This window comes from Pseudorca crassidens, chromosome 16 (assembly GCF_039906515.1).
Source record: "Pseudorca crassidens isolate mPseCra1 chromosome 16, mPseCra1.hap1, whole genome shotgun sequence".
Taxonomy (NCBI): domain Eukaryota; kingdom Metazoa; phylum Chordata; class Mammalia; order Artiodactyla; family Delphinidae; genus Pseudorca; species Pseudorca crassidens.
The window spans coordinates 19,897,224-19,912,707 of NC_090311.1; the positions used below are offsets into that span (position 1 = coordinate 19,897,224).

The window sequence follows — 15,484 nt, forward strand, 5'->3', positions numbered from 1 at the left end:
AATTACAACTATAATTGTGAGCTTTAGAAAGAGGTGAGGGGAGTCCTCTGGCTCCTACTACCTAGATTATATATGCCCCATTATTTCATCTAGAACTGTGTTGGACATTTACTGCCATACAGGTTTGTCGATTCATTTAAAGAGGTTTAGGCTCTGACCTGGTATAAAATAAGATTTAGCCTTGCAAAGTAGGCCTAGTCAATATAAATAACAAACCTGAAAATGTGTGCAGACATTTTGATATTTTACGACAATTCATATAAGAGAATAGAGATCGAGATTCTTTTCTGACATGAATAGTGAGGAGACTGAAGATAATAAAGAGACAACCACCCAAGCCTCTAATCCACAGCTGGAAACTGGTCTTAATAAAAAGTAAAAAAAAATCTGAAAGAAGACCTAAAAAGGCTAACTGTCCAATTCACGGGAAAAGAGAAAGCATTAAAAGAACTCATTGTTTAATTTATGGAGGAAAGTTTATCAAAAACAGCAGGCTGAAAAATACCTTTGTAAGAATAACAGAGAAACAAAACATTTATAAGTCCATATAACAACTCTTCCAAGAAATAAATACTGCCTTCCTTAATATTATCTAATTACAGCCAAAAGAGGAATAGCATCTTTAGAATTTAAAGGTGTTAGAGCTTAACAGGATATAAGGTATTATTACATCTAGTACTACCCCTCATTCCTCCATATGAAGAAACAGGTCCCAGGAGAGAATCCGACTTGTCCAAGTCCTTCAATTTATCTTACTCAAGATTTTTCATATTATCTAGAGCAGCATATGATACATAGAATGTAGATCATATGATCTATCCATGTAAGAAAAGATTTAAATATGAACTACATTAAAAAAATTCCTTTAACTAAAGGTTTTGGCAATAAACTAATTTCAAAAGCTACTGTACATTAAATAAAATGTTAACTTTCATGAAAAAGGAAAATCACCTAATGCCTCAAGTACCGGTTTCTCGATTTTAAGGGGTTTGTAGGTATGCATTCAGAGTTAAAAACACACAAAACAAATTTTCTTGATGTGTGCTTTCATAAGAATTTAGAGTCATTTATACCATTTTAAAATAATGAGAACACTTCTCTGTTAAGCTTTCATGGTAATTCACTAGAGAGAGTAAATTTTATGACTCAGCTTTTTGTGCTCACTCACACATGCCTGAATGGTCCACTTAAATTGCTTGCTATATTTTAATTTCAGGCCTGGAGTAGGATTCTTGTTTCTCTGAGGCTCACAAAGACTAGACTCACAGCTTAGTTCTACAGTGCCTATTTAGCTGGACTTAAAGCCCACATCAAGTAGTTTATTGTCAAAACAAAAAGCAATCTTCATGGAGCTTAGTAACTTAAGTAGCTCTCCAGAGTTTGGTAAATATTTTGTGTCTACTTTTTATCTCTATTGTCAAGGAAGGGTTCTATAGAGTGGTGAAGTATTATTTTACACATCTAAAAGGTACTATGGATACTACAATCCTTCAGGTTCATGGTTACAACTGAGAAGCACAAAGCCACCTACCATAATTTTCCAAACACACAATTTCCTTAGTCATTCCCAAGGTTTTTTGTTTGTTTTTTAAGCATCCTGGAGTCCCATCTTAATCAGTCTGGGGTTTGTAAAATTCAGGCTCTGAAAATAGCATGGAAAAGGCTTTTAAGTATACCCCACAGACTGAGAGGAAAATGATGACCCTCCCAAACAAAAGCCATTTCTCTAACTAATGCTTTGCTCACCTTATTTCTCACATACTTGGACTGTTTTCCCTGCTCACCTCCATCCATTCAAGTCTTCCACACTTTGTGGTGTGTTCAAAAACCAACTCCTTCCACGATGGCTTCCCAATCTCCTCTATCAGAATTAGCCCCCCACCCCCCTTAGTGTTCCCAAAGCACTTTGTCATAGTCTGTGTTGCTTTTGAATTATCTGAGTATGTCTTTCTGCCCCAGTATCTGGGCCAACATCTTTTTCCTTTCTTCACTGTCTACTAACAGTTATACTCAATAAGGGTTTATTAAACTGAGTGAGGTGAGTAGGGCTATTGACTCATAATATCCCATTCTCTAGTCTTAGAGTAAACTAGGGCAGAGAATCTACAGCAACTCTTGAAAAGTGGGCTAATCATGGTTTGATCAGAATGGCCAGCTACCCAAGATGGTTGAGGTAATGAAAAAGTAATCACAAAAAAGTATGAAGGTATAAAAAGAGTAATTAAAAAAAATCTATACCTACTGCTGTGCTCTGAGACCAGATACAAATGGTGCTACAAAATGTCATCTTAAAATAAACAAAAAACTACTTATCCAGTCAATCAGTAAACACTAATACAGCTGTTAGGTAGAGTATAAAGAGATATAAAGCACAGATCTAGGTTCTGCCCTTAAAGACTTCCCAGTTTTAACTATTAAGAACTAAAATTCTCTATTGACCTCATGGGAAGAAAACTGATAATAAAAAACAGTTTATGGGACTTCCCTGGTGGCACAGTGGTTAAGAATCTGCCTGCAAATGCAGGGGCCACAGGTTCAAGCCCTGGTCTAGGAAGATCCCACATTCCGCAGAGCAACTAAGCCCGTGCACTACAACTACTGAGCCTGCCCTCTAGAGCCCGCAAGCCACAACTACTGAGCCCACATGCCACAACTACTAAAGCCTGTGCACCTAGAGCCCATGCTCCTCAACAAGAGAGGCCACTGCAATGAGAAACCCATGCCCGACAACAAAGAGTAGCCCCCGCTCGCCGCAACTAGGGAAAGCCTGTGCACAGCAACCAAGACCCAACACAGCCATAAATAAATAAATAAACAAATTTATTAAAAAAAACAGTTTATGATAAATGCTAAATGAAAGATAAATATAAGATATCCAAGAGTTGTTGAGGATTGCTGATAAACAGAATTATGGATTAAGATAGTAAGGGAAGATCTCAATGAAGAGGTAAGGTCTGAGTTTCACGATGCATAAAATGAGGTGGTTTGAAATAGATGACCTCTGGGCTTACCTTCCAAATCTGAAATTTTATTGTATCTTATCACATAGTTATATCAATAATAGTGACTTGATATTAACTAACCACCCCCTGAATAGAGTTTTCTTCTTAATCATTATGAAAGTAACAGCTTTTAAAAAGCTGTCAGTCCTCAAGTAAGCAGTTTTATCAAATCATTTTAAATATAAATATCCAAAACTGAATGTGATATATCTCACAAGAAGGTTTGGTATTTTGTAAGAGAACTTGAGTTGGAGGCTTTTTTTCTTTATACCAGTTTCTTGGTGTGGCTTCCAAAATTCAAAACAGGCTTTTAAGTGCACACTTTTTCATACCCAAAAGTTGTATTTGAAATCATTTAAATTATTCTTGTCTCTCTGTGGATAGGAAGTGAATAGAGTAAACCTGCAAAAGTTCATCACCACTATTAAAGCACTTTTTCCTTTGTTCTCTTTGACTGTCATGGCTTTTGTACCGAGCAGTTACTGATGATCAAATGTATTCTGAAGTTCAGCCAAAGTTTTGTGTTTTTTTTTTCTTTTTTTTTTTAGGGCAACACTCAAAACAAAGCAAATATTGGCTTAGTTATGACACTTGTTGTTCTAATACATTAATAGCCTATTGTCCACTGTGGTTGTCTCAACAAGATAATACATTGAAAAACAGCGTTTCCTGATAGGAAGTGAATTCCCACTGTGTGTCACAGGACCCTAGCCAAAAGTTGGGCTCTAAAGGAGAAAAAGCAGTCCCTTCTGAGATTGCATACATAACAGACCAGAGTAACGATTAGACTTTTTCTTCCCTCTTGTTTAAAAAGGCTTTCTGCTTCAGCTCAAACTACAGTCTATTTGACTGATTTTGCTATCATAGGACTGTTTTTCTAAAATGGTTTCAAATATTTTAGACAAAGTTTGTTCAACATCCTGTAGGCAGCAGTATCCTGCATATTTCTGACTCTAGAGAATTTCCTTAGTCGTAAATGCCACAATGGATAAGGTAACATGACAAAGAAGATATTGGGATGTGTCATAAAGACACAGTGTGACCATTTTCAAGGTTAGTTTCATACAAGCAATTGTTTAAGCCATTATAATATACGAGGTACAATAACTGCAATGGTACGCAAAAATTGGGGCTCAATTAATCCACACATTGCAAATGTGTTTATTTCATTTAGAATTTGATTAGTGAGAAACTGATGTCACTAGCAGATCCACACACAGCAGAGTAACTGACACTGTCCTAACAAGGCATTAGTACCCCTTTTTAAATACTGAAAATGTACTTCTTTTCCATCTATTTTCACAGACTCAAACTTGGAGAACTTTCTCTGCCCAGTTCCACTTACCAGTGGATACTGGAAAACTCCAACAATAGAAGAACTAAGAACAGTTGTCATTTTGGTACATTCCAGTGAGACTGTCTCTGTCATCTAGGTACTCCCACCCTTTAATGCAGTGCTTGCCTCTTAGAAGGTCCTCAACACATTTTGCTAAACTGAACTATGTCAAACAATTGATATGAAAATTAACACAGAATTCTAGCATTATTTGGATAACAAATAATCTCTTGGGTTTTAGGGAAGTATACTTATTCAAGGTATGTCAAGCCTTCTGCTAAGAAGCTAGGGTGACCAGCATGAAAACACACAGACTCCCCTATCTCCAGGCCAAGAAAATGTCTTTTTATCTTCCTGTTGTAATTATATAAATCAAACGATGAATTCTTATTCCATGTTGCTTTCAGGATAGTTGTCGTTTGATGGAATTATAAGAATAAAATTGTGAAACAGGTAATGTTAAACAACCTACATGTGATGCAGCAAAAATTCCTGCTTCGGTTACTTTATAACTTTGCTGTGTAACTTGATAACTTTGCTGGCAGGATGGTAGTGCACAGTTCACCTCTAAGGCTGCTTCCTCAGCACCAAGTCAGAAAACTTTAGCTATGTCAAGCAACATCAATTTTAGCATTCAGTGAAACAGAGAGATGGATTAGAGGCCTAGAATGTGAAAACAATTTAAACAAGGGGACTGAAGCCAAGTTTCAAAGCCCTCAGGATTAACTCTGAATGGCTGGATTCATTGAAAATTACAAAGATCCATTTTAAAAACAAACATCACCTCAGAATCTTCTCCTCAAGTATTCAAGCTTGATAAAAAGATTTGCTTTTACTTCTGGAATGGATTTTATAGTTTTGAAAGTGATTTTTTAGAAAAGGAGAGTTTATGTAAAATATAGTATAATATTTAACTTCTCTCTCTCTCTCTTTTTTTTTTTCCCACATTCTTAAACTTTCAAATAGCTTAGGCCATATGGCAGGTCAAACAAATTACAGACCACACAATATACACAAAAGATGTTTTTAATTTAAATAACAGAAACTTCATACAATTTGGGTTATATAGCTTAAGTCAATATTAAAAATAATACTATGTAACTATTACAGCTGGAAGGGACATTAAAACTCATCTATTCCAATCTTTCATTTTATACTCAATAGATGGTAAAACTGAGGATCAAGGGGGTTAAGTGACAGGCTCACAATCTCACACGCCAGTTACCAGACTTTGAACCCAATGTTATTTCATTAATCTGCTGAAAAATGACTCCTAGGGCAGTCTTACCCACTCATGAATGGCTGGGACAGTGGGGGCCTACTTTTGGTGTTCTAGCCAGAGGAAGAGAAGTTGGTGAGGGGTTTTTCCATTTCCACACAGCACTATCACCCCTTTCCAGTAGCACCTAGGTTCTGGGTTCTGTCCCAAAATGGAGGTAGGAGGGAAGGCTGATAGCCTAAGTATATCTGATGGGGAGAAAGGGAACAACTTGGAAATAATCCAGATACCTATCAAAAGATGAATGATTAAATAAATTATAGTATACCCATCCATACACTGAAGTACCATACAACCATTAAAAAGAATGAGGCAGATACATAATGGTGTGTGTAGTATAATTTTATTTGGATTTTTAAAAAAGATGTCCACTCATATTCACAGAAATTTTCCGGAAAAATAGAGAAGAAACTCCCCACTGGGGCACAGCGTTCAAAGATTAGGGTAAGAAAGAGACGTTTTGTCATATGCCCTTTATATTGTTTCATCTTTTTACCATGTGCATTCTTTAAGTTATAAAATTAATACTTTTTAGAAGTACATTAAAGCAGAGAAGGGAACTTCTCTAGAGCCCTGGGAAAACCCTGAGGAAGACAAAGATGGGGTCTATCAAGGGTAATTTGATACTCTGTATCTAATCTATGTGACACAGTTTAATTCTCTAGAAAAGACTTCCTAACCCTTTTCATGTCACTTTAGTTTTCACTAATACAGTGTGCATAAATAAAATTTGTATAGCATACTGGAGTAAAGAGGAGGGGGTTTGGGGGCAGCCATATAATAGGGCTAAGTAAAAAAAAAAAACCCACTCTCTGTATTACATAATTATTACAAGAAAAAAATAAGATAGAGTATTATTAGATATTGGCTATTGACTTTCTACAAAATTTCCAAATAAAAATCTATCTAGAAAATCTTCTAATGTCAGTATTTAACAGCAAACTAGTTGGCAAGCTTTGCTCTGGAGCAACTATAAAAGTCTAGGAGTAACTATATTCTCCTAGAGTTCAAAGGGACAGTAGGGGTCATCTAGCTCAGTGGATTGAAACACATTTAAAAAAAATAAACCAGAACAGAAAATATAGCAGTATGTTTTTTGCACTGTTAAGAGAAATTTATTTTAGAGATTAAGTGGTGTGTATGTGGTACATGTATTGGGTCGTGACGCAAAATATATTAAAAAAAAAAAAGATTGAAAGCCACTTACCCAAGGTTATACAACTAATAATTGTACACTGAGTATAATAGGCAATGTTTAATAAATGTCTACACAACACGTGTGGCAAGAGGTTCACCTAGTTCCTGCTTGAAAATTTATTTTCTTGTTGAGGACATCACTTATATACTAATTCTACCGCTCAGATATTAAACAGTAAATTTCCAAAATTTCTGATATACACAATTTATTTGAAGCAAAGCTTTAGTTTTCATGTCATTTGTAAGAATGATTCTGGGTTAACATCTAAACATTTTTTCTCAAATCTAATACATTCCCTTTAGCATCTCTGGAATAGGCATGAGTCTTTTACCGAGAAAATTAGGGTATTCTAAGCTGGAAAAGGTCTTAGAGAGCTAACCCAAATTCCTAATTTTACAGGTGAAGAAACTAGTGTCCAAAGTAAAAGCCTCTTAATTCCCAGGCTAGTGCTTTTTTCTATTATATCAGGCTTTTACTTTATTCTTATATCCTTGTGATGTTAGAAAATAGCTAAACACATTACTACTACCAAAGAGTAGTAGTTCAGCCAAGAGGAAGCTGAAGCAAGGAAATGATAGGATGTTTAAGTCCAGAAAGGATGACACAATGCCACCCCTGCAAGCTTTACAGAAATCTGCCGTTTTCAACCCGCAGCTTTAGATTTCAACTAAGGCAAATGATTCAACTTGCTTGTACTGAATGGGTGTCTTTGCCCCACAAGGGGACACAATGAACACGCAAGAGAGGAAGACAACAGTACAGACATCACAAAGCACAACCTCTCTCTCAACGTGCCCACTTTGATCAGTGCATAATTAAACACTTCACAGGCATTTAAAACCCAACTACAAAAAGAACTCCAACATGTGAGAAGGTTAGACCCCACTGGCAAAGAAATATTGCTGAATGTGGACCTCACTGAATAACAATCTCCTATAGTTCAACTTACCGTTCACGTCACAAACTCTAGAAAGAACACAGAGGCACAGACAAGGCACAGAGCAGAACTCTGGGCTGCAGCCTTCCCCAACTCCTCTGACAAATACCCAACAGCAGAAGGACAAAGCATCATTATGACAGAAATAAAGGCTCTTTAGATGCTGCCTTTTTTTAATTCAATGAACCCACTCTTACACACAGAGTTCATGCCACGATGTCTCGAAATACAGTATTGCCAGATTATGCTATTAATGAGTCCAATAAATTCAGTGCAATATTTTTAAGCATTTTTATCTTAAATAATTAGCACATTTGAGAGACTACCAGTATTTTCCTTAGTCAATGTCATCCCCCAAACAATTAAGAACAATTCAGTAAACAGTTCAAGAGGGGTAAAAAGCAAACTAACAGGAAAAAATTTAATTGAGTGATAAAGCCACAAGCTCCTCCCCAAGACGAATATTGCACATTGCTAGCAGCTGGCACAAAATTAACCATCTATCTTATCTATGCTTCCCCCTAAGCTGTGAGCTATCGGTATTACAATAGACAATTTTGTACTTACTTATTAAAAAGAATGGAAGCTGCCGCACATATCTTAAGCTGGTTTTTGTGTAGCAATTCTGATGCAATGCTGCCCTAAAAATGAACTTTGTTTTAAACAGTGAGATATCCACACAGTGCGGTTAGAGCAGGGGTGGAGCCCACTCTGGGGGAAACAACACACCCAGGCCGACTTCAGTGAGAGCAAACGGCACGTTAATGTTGCCACAACGTTTTTCAGTGCCTCAGAGTCAAAATTAATTGGGTTAAATAAACCCTCTTCATAGAAATGGGGGGAAAGTTCAGCTTTCCTGCCATGGAATGAAATATAGACATTTCTTTTTCGTGAGGAAAGTAAAGATAAAATGCAAGGTAGATCACGCAGCTCAGCCAACAGAATGTTAGGTGGAAGTGGACTACTGTAAAGGAAGTCAAACCATGCGAACTGCTAAGTTTAGCAACAGCAGCTTCTGCATATCTCAAGGTGTCAGCAACACTGCTCTAGAACTTGACTTTGGCCTAGGTGGCCAAGACAGGGGACCTGAACATTATCAAGCATTACTTATCCTTCTCTACCAATGCTCTAGTTCTCCTGGCAATACAGAAACAATAAAAGCATTTTCTTATCAACTAATTAGCAAGAACTGCCTTCAAAAATAAGGGATTTGACTGATGCTTTAATATTGAAATAAACACATAAAAGGGGAAATTATTTTGATGAAAATCATTAATATGAATACTATGCTTTAAAAAATTTGCAATCACCCACTTCTGCAAATAATTCCATAAGTTTTGATTTTTAATTTTTTTCTGATTTATTTCCAAATAAGATATTCAGGAGGATGTATACGTACTGTCTAAAACTCTTTAATAGCGTTTAAAATTTCAGTTATTGAAACTATTATTAAACATCCGATTATTGTTCAGAATGATTTTAATCAATACTACTTTCTGTATGCACATTCAGAGACGCACCAACAGTTACTTTTAACGGAACTCCTATAACCCATGAAATAAAAAAATAGGTTTCTCAGTAGAATACCCAAGCATGTAAAAAATAAGCTATATAATCATTTACATAGAATTTAAAACAAATAATGGAAATAGCTTTGGGAGAAGACTAGGAAAATATTTTTAATGATACATGTTGTCACATTACCCTCTCCAACTGCTACTCCCTCACACTGGAACAATAAATCAGTCTGGAGTATTGAATATTTCAATATTTTGAGAGATGGCCTAGAACACCCTCTTTCAGGATCCTGCGGGTAGGTGCTGACTGATTTCGTCTGTTGTTGGATTATGAGGTCACTCTTGCCATGATAAGTTAACCCATTCCAAAATCCTCCTTTCATAGTCCAAGTGCCTGATATAATTATGTTTTTCATCCATATACATAATTATGAATTGCCTGCTGCTATCCCTTGCTCTTGCCCACCTAACCCCCAAACTGAACAACTCAAAGATAGCAGTTGGATATTACATTTGAAGAGTCCCATCTTGATACTTTCTGGATTTGCACTGCTGGAAATGTCTGTTTTCAAGTCAAACTTCACTTTCACAGCTGCAAAGGAAATGACAAGAGAAGAAAAACACAGCCAATACATATCAGCAATTAATTCCATCCACAACTGCCCAGCTGTTTGTGCATGGAAGAATCAGTCTGTTTCCTTTTGGGGCTTTCACCACTGAAAATTGATACTGCATATTCAGAGACACAAGCTGTTTGTAACATGTCAGGAATGTGTGCAAGATCACACAGAGTTGAAGAGACAAAATGAAATCCAGATCTAGTTTTCTTGGGACTTGCCAGTATTATTTCATAGCTAAGAAAGAAAAGAAAAAGAAACCATAAAAACACCTCAATCACAGAGAGAGGAAAATACACACACAAAAATTATCCTGTCTGAATATCACCCTACCAATAAGGAGGAAAATCTGCCAATGACATCAGATTTAGTAACAAGAATAGACACTCTGATTTATTGGCATAGACAAGGTGTGACATTGCTCGGAATCCACATGCCCGTAGTACACTAAATCCAGCCAATACTTTCTGGACTACACAGCTGCTTGCCCAATGTGTAGTTAGTCCTCAAAACAAAATCCTTATAAACGTGAAAGTTGTTGGGAACCAATGCTTTCACCAGTCATGCAGAAAAGCAAGTTTTTCTTGGTTAGTTCAGACATTATTTGGCACTTACAAATACCTGCCCGTTTCAGGGATTCAGGTAAATTTACAGATCCAATCTTCTAGTGTAACAGTCAAGTAATCAAATTTCTCCTTTCCTCTCCCATTCAGTTTTGTGGGTTTTAAATAAAAATACTCTCTACTGAGTGCCAGAAACTCATGTGCAACTCAAGAAGTATTCTATCCCCTTCTCTCCCTGCACTCCAACTCCAATTTTATCTCAAAATGTCTGTTTCACTTAAGTCTTGTAAAATGTCATTTTGTTACATTGTATTTTCAAATATACAGTGAGTCAAATAACTTGTGTTTTCAGTATGTAAAATGACTTGTGGTTAATTATTGTCATGAAAGTTAGAGAAAAGAAAAAGATGACATTTTTAGAACAAAATAATTCAAAACATATTTAAGCTATTTTACTGTTTTTTTTTTAATATGAAACTAGGTATCCCATGATTGAATTCATTGTTCTAAGCACCTCCCCTCTCCCCTTTTGCTGCACAAGAGTTCATGTACTCCTAACGCCAGTATATTTTCAAGCACAACTTGGATGGCACACTCAATTTGGGCACCACTAGGGGATAGGGCTTAACCAGTGAAAAGAAGAAAAGCTCTCTGCTCCAAGTATGAGAGAGACATTCTGTAATCTTCAGAATGAAGATGCTCTCAAGTGCCAGAACTCAAACCAGCACAATGAGAAGCTGTCTCCAACTAAAGTGCTGTGAAAGCACGAAGTGTGATTTGTTAAAGAAATAGAAGGCATCTCAAACAAGTGGTAGACTGAAAACAAAGCACAAAACCAAAAAAAGGGTTTTTTCCTTAACAAACACCATCTGATCAAGGATATATCTGGGGTAGGAAAGGGGAGGAGAAGGAAAGTTTAACCTTTGGCTGATGGTGACACTAACTTATAGAAATATGGTATAACTATTAGTGACTCAAACAGCCACAGAGACGAGCTTTGCTTGGCAAACTTCAGCTCTGTGGGACACAGACTAGTTTGAAATGTCTAAGGGAAGGAACTTCCCCACCTACAAGGCTGGCTGAGGAAAGAAAAGGTCTCTCTGAGCTGTTGAAATCAGGTCACTTAAACTCATGATAGTCTAACTAGAGCCTTGGGTAGCATTAACAAAGACCATTCAGGAGAGGAGGCTGGAGATACGAAATTGCCAGCTCATATTTAAAGTGATTTTTTCCCTCAACAATTTATTATGATAATATTTAATACTAATATATATGGATTTACTATTTTAGTCTTAAAAATTTTACATATACAGCAAATTTGAAAGAATTTTACAGTAAGCACCATGTAGGCACTAGCTAGATTCTATCATTAACACTGTACTATACTTATTTTATCACATATCTCTTCAACTACCCATTCCTCTTTCCATCCATTAATCTACCTCACCTTTCGTGCATTTAAAGTAAATTACAAGCATTAGTATACTTCCCCCAAATACTTCAGCATACATATCATTACCTAGAGTTCAGTATTTGCTTATCGCTTTTTTCTTTTATGTAAAACGTACATACAATGAAATACAGAAATGTAAGTGTACACTTGTATAACCCCAACTCCTGTCAAAATATAGAACATTACCTTCATCCCAGAAAAGTTCTCTCATGCCTCTTCCCAGGCAATCCCCTTCTCCCACATTCCCAGAGGCAATCACTATTTTGATTTTAAAAGTGATTTTAAACAACTCCAAGTAGTCATGCCTTCGCAACCTGTGCATCAGAACATTCTCCACTACATCACATAACTTACACTTGGCTGAACAAAGTGATCAGATATGAACCAAATAGATGGAAGGAGCCAAAGAAGAAATCATAAACTTAAAAGGAAGTGTAGACTCATCTGCTCCAATTACTCAATTTCTTAGGTGAAGGAAACAAAACTTAGAAAGCTTTGGCTGCCTGTACCAGTCATCCAACTACTCAGTAATTTACTGGGTGGGCCTAGTCTAAGGCTTTTAGGCAGCAGCTCTACACTTCATTTTAGGGTGAGGAGAACAAATTTTGGAGATAATGCTGGTTCAGAGGAAGCGCTCAACCACTTACAGGCTATACATCTTAAACAAGTTTTTCGGTTTTGTTTTTTTTAAACTCCTTTGAGTCTCAGTTTTCTCATCTGCAAAACAAGGAAAATCTTAATTCATAAAGTTTTATGGATTAAAGGAGATAACATTTGTAAAGTGCCCGGCATATTGTAAGTGATCAAAGGAAGGAAACACAGGAAGTGGAGGGAAAACTGACAGTACGAAGCACAGTTCAAGAATATGCACTTTCACATATTGCTTCTAAGTCCTTGTGCTACCCCGACATTTGCTCTCATTTTGCATATATATGCAAAGAAAATAACAGCACTGAGGCAAGCCGTTTTTCACATCTAAAAAAAAAAAACAAAGGCTACTCCTTTTCTGTTTGTCTTTATGACAGAACTGGAGTGGTGGGGGGAGAGAAGCACAGACTTTTGACTTCATAGTGACCATATGTACCTTATATCCTTATCTGTCTTTGTATAAACGGCTCCCTCTGTCTGGACTGATCTTCCTTTTATCCACCAAAAGAGAAGGTCCAGTTAAAATCTAACGTACTTTCCTGATCTACTCAGAACAAATTTAAAGCTCCTTCATCTGTGTTTCCATAACGCTTTAAATAACAGCATTACAGAACTCCTCATCCCAGCTGGCTGCTTCCATGTGTTTCCCCTACTTGAATGGGAGCGCCTCTGCATCCCAAAGCCTAGCACAGAGCTTAGCACACTGAAACCATCCACAAGTATTTGCTGAATGGATATGCCTGGTTATGGTCAAAGTAGCAAAACAACTAAGTCTGAACACTCACCAAAAAAGGAAAGCAAAGTGCCAGAAAAATGGGGGGCAGGGAGATGATCACAGGGCATATTAAAAGGCATGAAATTTAGAAAAGATTAAAAGCCAATTGTGTGTAAACTTTTGTGTTCTCAGAGAAGTGACTGCCACTAAGCAGCTGAAGTGCCACTGGAATAATTCAGTGTGCTGTGTGTTTTATATACTTATCCCATGCACCACCCACGACAACCCTATCAGGCAGTACTATTACCTTCCTTTTATAGATGAGAATACTGAGACTCAAGGAGGTTAAGCAAATAAGGTCACACAGCTAGTGGCAATGGAGATAAAAAGCAGAGTAGTGATGTTTCATTGCAAGTCATTTTCATATTAGGCCTACTTCACACACCGCGTGGGGAGGCTCTGCATTAAAGAAGACCCAAACAGTTGAGGGGCAACCAAATAGTACAAGAGATTCAACAGAGGGAGCAAAAATCAATGGCAGAAAAAAAGGCCTAGACAAAAAACAAACCAAAGCTGAGGTGATAAGAGGCGTGTGACTTCTACGTAGGAGTTATCTTCACAGAACAGGTCGCCGCCCGGAGTCATGAAACATAAGCCAGAGATGGCCCTAGAACACGTAGGAGTGCGAAAGAGTAGCTCTTACTCTCGGCATGGTTTTTTTTCCCCCAAACTAATTGTTCTCCGAAGTGATAATACAACATGGATAAAAATGCTGACCATGGTGTTCATGCTTCAGAAGATAATGAGAGCCTCACCAAGTTGATGAAATGAACTCTTGTCTGCAGGCATCTCTGGCTACATTCTGTAGTTTCTCCTTTAGGAATACCCTGGTTTTGCCTCCCTTGCAAAGATGGATTTATGAAGGAAGCTTCCTAGAAGCCTCCACCTTGAAGTTTAAAGCCTCAAGTCCCACAGCCCTCTGGCTTACCTCCAACATAGCACTCATTACACTGGCTCACAATTGGCTGTTCATGGATATAGTTCTCACATGTGCTGTGAGAACCTGCAAGGCAGGGTCCCTCAGGACCTAGCACAGGGCAAGTTCAAAAAATATTATGGATGGTAAATGAATAATGTCCTTTGCCTATTTAATATTTGATAGATGGTTATCTGTCAAAAGAGGTAATACAGGATTTAAAGAGGAAGCAATTATAAAAAAGTCATATTATAGAAAAGGTTGGGGATAACTGAGACTTGGTTAATGTTCAAAACAGGTCTTTTTTTCTGGATTAAAAAGAAATGTATTCAACATAACATACAATGATTGGCGAGTTAAGTCTAATGGAGCTGAGGCTGAAATTCAGTAAAACATTGGGTCTAAAGATTAGGCATGATCCCAATTTAAAACAAAAATTAACCGAACTAGTGAGCTTATATTGTATCTGAAGGTTGCCAAACTCCAAGTGGAAAAAAATGTGACTTTGACTCAACTATGGCATAATACTTCCAAAAACAATGCATTTCATTAACCACCTCTTAAAAGATGGCAAAGACTACACGAAAAGAAAAAAAAAAAAACAGCCACAGAAAAAAGTGAAGAATAAATATTTACGTGCTATTAAAAAACCTGCATTCACAAATAATTTTTGCTTTGAGAAAGAGTCCAAAAACAGAACAGAAAACAAGCAAAAATGAAATGTAATATGGCCATGCAACATACGAAACATTCATGACACATGCAATTTCTTGTTAAAAGTATTACTTCTGTTTTGATCTGCACCATCTAAGGGTATGGGACTATGCAGCCATTTTTTAATTGTTGCTTTTTCTAAATATGAGGAAAAAACTCTTTAGTTGGAAAAATACGCGTCATATTTCAAACGACTTACCCAGTAAAAAAAAAAGACATACCAAATTTTTTTTTAATCTTGGGGCATTTAAGTATTCTCTTCCTTCCAGATTCAAGTACTTACCTTCAAAGACTGCTAATAAGATAGGTAGGAGGCCAAGCTGACAAATCACAGGATTTACAGGACTAACAATCTCACTTCTCCAAGATCAAGCTCTGGAGCAGGGGTCTAGCATCCGTGGCCTGTTAGGAACCAGGCCTCACAGCAGGGGGTGAGCGGTGGGCGAGTGAGCAAAGCTTCATCTGCTGCTCCCCATCTCTGGCATTACTGCCTGAATCATCCCCCTCCCCCAACCCCACGGTCTGTGGA

General features: G+C 37.1%; 1 protein-coding gene across 10 annotated transcripts in view; it reads right to left on the reverse strand.

Annotated features, from left to right (window-relative positions):
- Positions 1-15,484, reverse strand: part of ADD3 (adducin 3) — a 125,274-nt gene that overhangs the window by 47,292 nt on the left and 62,498 nt on the right. The window contains exon 1 of one of the 10 annotated variants that reach the window (XM_067709452.1): positions 8,320-8,477. The exons of 8 other annotated variants lie outside the window; for them this stretch is intronic. The gene's annotated coding sequence lies outside the window, so the exon portion shown is untranslated. Of the gene's footprint in view, positions 1-8,319; positions 8,478-15,484 lie in introns of those variants that run through there. One more of the 10 variants, XM_067709448.1, reaches the window with a different exon arrangement.